Source organism: Giraffa tippelskirchi, chromosome 5, assembly GCF_054371585.1.
Source record: "Giraffa tippelskirchi isolate mGirTip1 chromosome 5, T2T-mGirTip1v1.2.pri, whole genome shotgun sequence".
NCBI lineage: Eukaryota > Metazoa > Chordata > Mammalia > Artiodactyla > Giraffidae > Giraffa > Giraffa tippelskirchi.
The window spans coordinates 33,974,048-33,981,907 of NC_137279.1; positions in this window are offsets into that span (position 1 = coordinate 33,974,048).

The window sequence follows — 7,860 nt, forward strand, 5'->3', positions numbered from 1 at the left end:
ATTACCAGCAGGATGGGGAGCCAATATTTGAACCAAGGACAATAGACTCCTTTTGACTGTGCTCTTTGCTGCATGGGTGAGATGGAAGAAGGAGAAAGAAATGGAGGGGAACTAGAGACAAAGAAAACAGAATTTATATGGCTGCTGCTGCTGCTGCTAAGTCGCTTCAGTCGTGTCCGACTCTGTGCGACCCCATAGAAGGCAGCCCACCAGGCTCCGCCATCCCTGGGATTCTCCAGGCAAGAATACTGGAGTGGGTTGCCATTTCCTTCTCCAGTGTATGAAAGGGAAAAGTGAAAGTGAAGTCACTCAGTCGTGTCCGACTCTTAGCGACCCCAAGGACTGAAGCCTGCCAGGCTCCTCCGTCCATGGGATTTTCCAGGCAAAAGAGTTCTGGAGTGGGGTGCCATTGCCTTATGTGGCTGGTGACTTCACTGGGTGAAGCTGTGATCTATGAGGGTTTTTGTTGTTGTTGTTTGGCTGATAAGTCATATCTGACTCTTCGTGACCCCATGGACTGTAGCCTGCCAGGCTCTCTTGCTCATGGAATTTTCCAGGCAAGAATGTTGGAGTGGGTTACCATTCCCTTCTCCAGGGGATCTTCATGACCCAGGGATCAAACCCACTTCTCCCACCCTGACAGGCAGATTCTTTACCACTGAGTCACCTGCAAAGCCCATGAAGGATTTTAGAAAATCATTATTTCAAATTCAAAAAAAAGAATAAGAGGATTGGGAGAGGAGGAGGAGCAGGAAGAGGAGGAGGATGCTTTCAAAATGCTAAAACACTGAGTCCAGCTAGGGACCCTCAGGAAGACAAGCAAGGAAACTAAGAGGAAGAGTGGTTTCCAGTAAGACAGAGGTTTTTCTATCAGATCCAAACAGTTTCCATCCCTGGGTTGGGAAGATCCCCTGGAGGAGGAAATGGCAACCCACTCCAGTATTTTTACCTGGAGAATTCCATGAACTGAGGAGCCTGGCACGCTATGGGGTCCATAGGGTCACAAAGAGTCATACCTGACTGAAGTGACTTAGCATGCATGCTTGTGTGCTTAGTACATGCCCTCTTTCAGGAGATCTTACAAACCCCGGGATCAAACCCAGGTCTCCCGCATTGCAAGCAGATTCTTTACCATCTGAGCCACCAGGGAAGTCCCTTACATGTACAACTCCTATTATGCCATCAGCCTCCTTAGAAATGTTCATGGCTTCCTGTTGTGTACAAAAGAAAACCTGGACTCTGTAGTCCAGTATTCAAGGACTTTCCAGATCTGATCTGAAGCTGTTAAAAAAAATTAAAAAAAAAAATATAGTCACCCTTTGAAACTGTACATAAATTACACCTGTTTAAATGTGTACATTTCAGTGGAGTTTAGAATATTCACTATATTGTGCAGCCATCACCAGTATATCATTTCAGAAGATTTTTGTTAGTCCAAGAGGAAACTCTATATATCCATTAGCATCACTCCTCAATCCTCCTTCCCCCAGCCCTTGGTAGCCACTAATCTACTTTCTGTCTCAATGAATTTGCCAGTTCTGGATATTTCATATATTTATACATAAAATCATATGCCAGCTGGTCTTCGGTGTTGGAATGCTTTCACTTAGTATAGTATTTTCAAGGTTATTCCATGATGCAGCATATATCAGTATTCCTTTCCCTTTTCATGGCTGAATACTATTCCATTCTGTAGGTTTACCACATTTTGTTGATCTATTCATCAGTTGAGGGACATTTGAGTCGTTTCCACTTTTTGACTGTTATGAATAACGCTGCTATGAAGATCATTGTACAAAGTTTTGTATGAACATGTTTTCAGTTCTCTTGAGTATGGAATTGCTTCATTGTGTGATCATCCTGTTTCACTTTTTGAGGAATTACCAGGCTGTTTCCCACAGCCGCTGCAGCATTTTACATTCCCACCAGCAATGATAAGGGTTTCAAATTCTCTGCATCATTGCTACCACTTCTTGGTTTTCTGTGGGTTTTTCTTTTTCAACAACAACAAAATTTTTTATTATAGCCATCCAAGTAGGTGTCAAATATCTCATTGTGGTTTTGATTTGTTACTCATGCCCCAATTTTATCAACCTCACCCACATCCCATGAAAGGGGAATAGTAGAGTATACCACGTGGTTAAGAGTCCAGGCTTTCTTGTCAGGGTGATCTGGATCAAATCTAGGTTTTGCCATCTTGATGGTCATGCAAACTTGGGCAAGTTTCTTGGGTTCACTCAGTCGTGTCCGACTCTTTGCGACCCCATGGACTGTACTCTTCTTCTGTCTGTGGGATTTCTGAGGCAAGAATACTGGACTGGGTTGCCATTTCCTCCTCCAAGGGATATTCCTGACCCATGGATCAAACCCACGTCTCCTGCGTCTCCTGTGTTGGCAGGTAGATTCTTTACCACTGTGCCACCTGGGAAGCCCCACACTACACTTAATCTTAGCCAAAATGCCTAGAACCTTCCTAAATCTCAGCTTTTCCAATCATACCCTACAGATACAGGAAACTTGTACCCCATCTTCATTTAGAGAGGATTAAATGAAGCAGTGACTATGAAGTGCTTAGTTCAATGCCTGGCACATTGTTCTCAAGAAAGGAGTGACAGTGATTATAAGACTTATCGTTACAAAAATTTCCCTCCCTAGCCTCCCATAGCAATGATCAGTAAAGCAACAAGGGCAAGTAGCAAGAGAGAAGAAGAAAAATGCCTGGGCTATCTACAAATTTATTCCTAGATTCTGAGCATCATCTGAGAGTCATTCTCCCTGTGATAACTGTGGGAGCCCTCCACCAACTTCAGCAGAGTTGGCCAAATGTAGGAGCATCACAATGTAGAAATTGCACTGCTGATAATTTCCTAACATTTTCAACATCACAGCCTAACCTTATTTACATGTGGGGTTTTGGGTTTAACACGACAGTCTGACATTTAACTGGACTATATTGTTATTTAACTCAATGCTGCTTGCTAATTTACATTTTGGATATTCTGTGGGCAGAGGTATTACCTCCCCAGAAAGTGATTATATGTCGTTTCCTAGCACAGGAATTAGCTCACTTTTTGAATCTTGGCCAATGACATAAGAGTTTTTACTGAGCTCAAAAGATTCTCAAGATTAGTTTTACCAGCCTACAGTTAAACGAAATCAACCACTTTACAATTATTCTACCGAAGACTGTCCACAGATGGCTTCATTCAGATGTGTCAAGAGTTCTATAATGTTCACATCACTGCATTCCTGTTTGATAAAATCATGATAGGAGGCTAAAGCGATTCTTTTGCTAGCTAGATGCTCATAATGTTTAAGCTAGCCAAAGTAATACTCTTTTAGTACAATTTTCATTTGCCTTAAAATATATATCACATTGTTTTATTTATTTTAGCCTTCTAAACTGTCCAAGGCAACAACAACAAAAATCTTCTCTTCCGAAAAGCCTTCCCAAACTAAATCAGAGATAACCCCAACAAAGTGTCAACACTAACAACATCAGCAATAATATTTGTTTCATCATATTCTAAACATCTCATTCTAATCCAGGGCAGAGATTTTGTTATAATTTGATTGGTTGTGGATCTAAGATTGAATATCTCAAGTGAGTATAGTTTGAGGCTAAACAGCATGAAGGTTCAGTTCAGTTGAGTCGCTCAGTCTTGTCCGACTCTTTGCGACCCCATGAACCACAGCACGCCAGGCCTCCCTGTCCATCACCAACTCCCAGAGTTTACCCAAACCCATGTCCATCGAGTCAGTGATGCCATCCAACCATCTCATCCTGTGTCGTCCCCTTCTCCTCCTGCCCCCAATCCTTCCCAGCATTAGGGTCTTTTCCAACGAGTCAACTCTTTGCATGAGGTGGCCAAAGTATTGGAGTTTCAGCTTCAACATCAGTCCTTCCAATGAACACCCAGGACTGATCTCCTTTAGGATGCACTGGTTGGATCTCCTTGCAGTCCAAGGGACTCTCAAGAGTCTTCTCCAACACCACAGTTCAAAAGCATCAATTCTTTGGCGCTCAGCTTTCTTCACTGTCCAACTCTCACATCCATACATGACCACTGGAAAAACCATAGCCTTGACTAGACGGATCTTTGTTGGCAAAGTAATGTCTCTGCTTTTAAATATGCTATCTACATTGGTCATAACCTTCCTTCCAAGGAGTAAGCGTCTTTTAATTTCATGGCTGCAATCACCATCAGCAGTGATTTTGGAGCCCAAAAAATAAAGTCTGACACTGTTTCCACTGTTTCCCCATCTATTTGCCATGAAGTAATGGGACCAGATGCCATGATCTTAGTTTTCTGAACGTTGAGCTTTAAGCCAACTTTTTCACTCTCCTCTTTCAACTACTCTAAATAAGATAAAAGACGATACTTAGAGAAAGAGAAATAGACCCTCAAAATAAGCTTCCTATAAAATAACGCTCCTGTCCTGCCAGCACACATATTAGAAGTAATCTCAACCATAGATCATTCACTATCTGCACTTGCTATTTCCCCAAAGTGAAAGTGAAAGTTGCTCAGTTGTGTCCTACCCTATACAGTCCATGGAATACTCCAGCCCAGAATACTGGAGTGGGTAGCCGTTCCCTTCTCCAGGGGATCTTCCCAGCCCAGGGATCGAACTGGGGTCTCCTAAATTGCAGTCGGATTCTTTACCAGCTGAGCTACCAGAGAAGCCCCTATTTCCCCAAAGGTGGATTTTTTCAAGGTTCAGTGTCCCCACCCCTCCCCCAAGCATCTATCCATCCAGCGCAGGGAACAGTCTCTGTTAGGGAAAGTCGAGGCTCGTGATGCCAATAGGAGTTCTGACATGTGGGAAGGGGTCAACTAAAAAGGAAATGGAAAAGAGAAATTGATTGGGAAATCAGAGGAAGAAAGCAGAGTGGAGCAAAGAAGGAAGCACATATTGTAAAGAAAAGTGGGATGTCAGCAGCCATCAAATATGCTGCCTTTTCCTCCCTCTTCATGCTTTCTCTGTGTGATAGCCAGGTCTCTGTGAGTGACCCGTAGATCTGCGCCTCCACCTTCAGACCATCTCCAACACTGCAGCGTCCAGGACAAGAGGGCAAATGAAGGCCCACATTGCATATGTCCAGATACTCAGAAGAGACACATCAAGCTAAACACACTGTTGCATAAAATCCGTTCCATCCAGGGCAGGGCCCCACAGATCCAACACACACAATGAATACATGCTGCCTCCGGTGGCTGGAGTTCTGGTGCTTCATGCTGGCATAGGGAACACATAACGGTACCAATGGCTCTACCGCCCCCGGAGATAACACTGTCTGGCCCCAGGTAAACACCTCCCCACAGCTCTTCTCTCCATCCTGAAACCCAAAGTGACACGGTCTCTGTGCTGTGCTGCTCTCAAGCAGAGCAGCCCCACCTCGGGGAGTGTGAGCTACTGAGGTACAAGGACTGGGAAAGGCAAATCAATTAGTCAAATCCTTCTCAGAGACCCACACTGCAACACATTCTTGAATAACAACAGATTATGCAAGAATATTATGTGAAATAAAAAGCAGAGACATTACTTTGCTTACAAAGGTCCATCTAGTCAAAGCTATCATTTTTCCAGTAGTTATATACATATGTGAGAGTTGGACTATAAAGAAGGCTGAGCACCGAAGAATTGATGCTTTCAAACTGGTGCTGAAGAAGATTTTGAGAATTCCTTGGACAGCAAGGAGATCAAACCAGTTGATCTGAAAGGAAATCAACCCTCAATATTCATTGGAAAGACTGATGCTGAAGCTGAAACTCCAATACGTTGTCTACCTGATGCAAAGAGCCGACTCACTGGAAAAGACCCTGATACTGGAAAAGATTGAAGACAGGAGGAGAAGGGGACAACAGAGGATGAGATGGTTGGATGGCATCATCAATTCAATGGACATGAGTTTGAGCAAACTCCGGGAGATGGTGAAGGATAGAGAAGCCTGGCGTGCTGCAGTCCATGGGGTCACAAAGAGTCAGACATGACTTAGTGACTGAACAACAACAACAAATAACTTCCCAGAAGTCCCAAGTGTCTATGATCTTGACGTGATTTATGTTCCCATTTGTGGTTCTCAAAGTCCTTGTGAATTACCATGGAATTCAAAATAATTGCACAAGGGACTTCCCTGGTGGTCCAGTGGCTAAGACTCCATGCTCCAAATGCAGGGGTTGTTGCTGTTGTTCATCGTTCAGTCACTAAGTCGTGTCTGACTCTGTGAAACCCCATGAACTGCAGCATGCCAGGCTTCCCTGTCCTTCACTATCTCCTGGAGTTTGCTCAGACTCATGTCCACTGAGTCAGTGATGCTATCTAACCATCTCATCCTCGGCCACAATGCAGGGGGCCTGGGTTCAATCCCTGGTCAGGGAACTAGATCCAGCATGCTGCAACTAAGACCTGGGCAGCCAAATTAATTAATTAATTAAAAAATTTTTTTAAAAGAAAGAAATGTATTTTAAAAAGTAGTTGCACAAGAAATCTGAAGAAGGCTTTGCAATATTAAGTGGTTCATATCACTCAAATCTCCATCTATGTAGTAAGTAGCATGAGAATTGTAATATTGGTTCCTTACAGGAATATACTAGGACACTGAATCCCAGAATGGCAGACATTTTTACTTTTTATAAAAGTATTTAATAAAATTTAATTGAATTTCACTAAATGAAAAGGTTAGATATATTTAAACAATTTTAGATATTTGATTTTTAACAAGTATCCTATTTTAATAGATAATTTTGAAACTTTTAGAAGAAAAATGACTTTTTAAAAAAATTTTACTTATGTATTTACTGTTGGCTGCACTGGGTCTTCATTGCTCTGCTTGGGCTTTATCAAATCCTGCCAGCAGTGGCTATTCTTCATTGCAGTGTTGAGGCTTATCTTTGTGGTGGCTTTTCTTGTTGCAGAGCACAGGCTCTAAGGCGCACAGGCTTCAGTAGTTTTGGCTCCTAGGCCAACCCTCTAGAGCAAGGGTTTAGTAGCTATGGAGCACGGACTTAGTTGCTCCACCGCATGTGAGATCTTACCGGACCAGGGATTGAACTCAGGTCCCCTGCATTGGCAGGTAGACTCCCATCCACTGTGCCACCAGGGAAGTCCAAAAAAGAACTTTAAAACAAATGTGAAAAAAAATTTAACTTAAAAATTCTTCATACTCACATTTATATTTTACATTACACACATACATTATACTTCAAGTACAATTATATTGCATTTTTTAATCCTTTAAGTCAGGGTGCTGTCATCAAAACACAAAATCTCAACTATAACAAATGAAAATGAAGGCAAGAAAAATAAATTTTATGGACCAAGTATATACTAATTTATGAATTACATGTCTTTACGGCCCATTCAAACATTTCCAGGCCATCAAAGTACACTGATATTCACAGTAATGAAATCCAGTCATCTTTGATATTTTCCCCACCTTTGTCACATAAAAGCAACAACTTTTTTATTTGTTAAGTCTGAAGATTTCTCTGTTGAAGTAGGAAAACAGAACACATTTAACACTTGCTGGATCTGCCACCTTTAAATGATGTAGGGTGTGTGAGCTCTATTTCTACACTTGCTTAAGGCCCACAAGTGATAGTGAAAGTGTTGAGATGCATGTAGTAGGCAGTCAAGAAACCTTTATTGAATGAGCGAGTGAGTGAATGAATGAGTGAGGGAATGAGTGAATGAAAGATAATGAAAGTGTTGAGGGGCATGTAGTGGGCAGTCAAGAAACCTTGATTGAATGAATGAGGGAATGGATGAGGGAATGAGTGAAGGAATGAATTACTCCAGTCTCAGAGACTGTCTACTTCTTCATGACCTAAAATTTTACTTCTCTCTCTCTTCCTT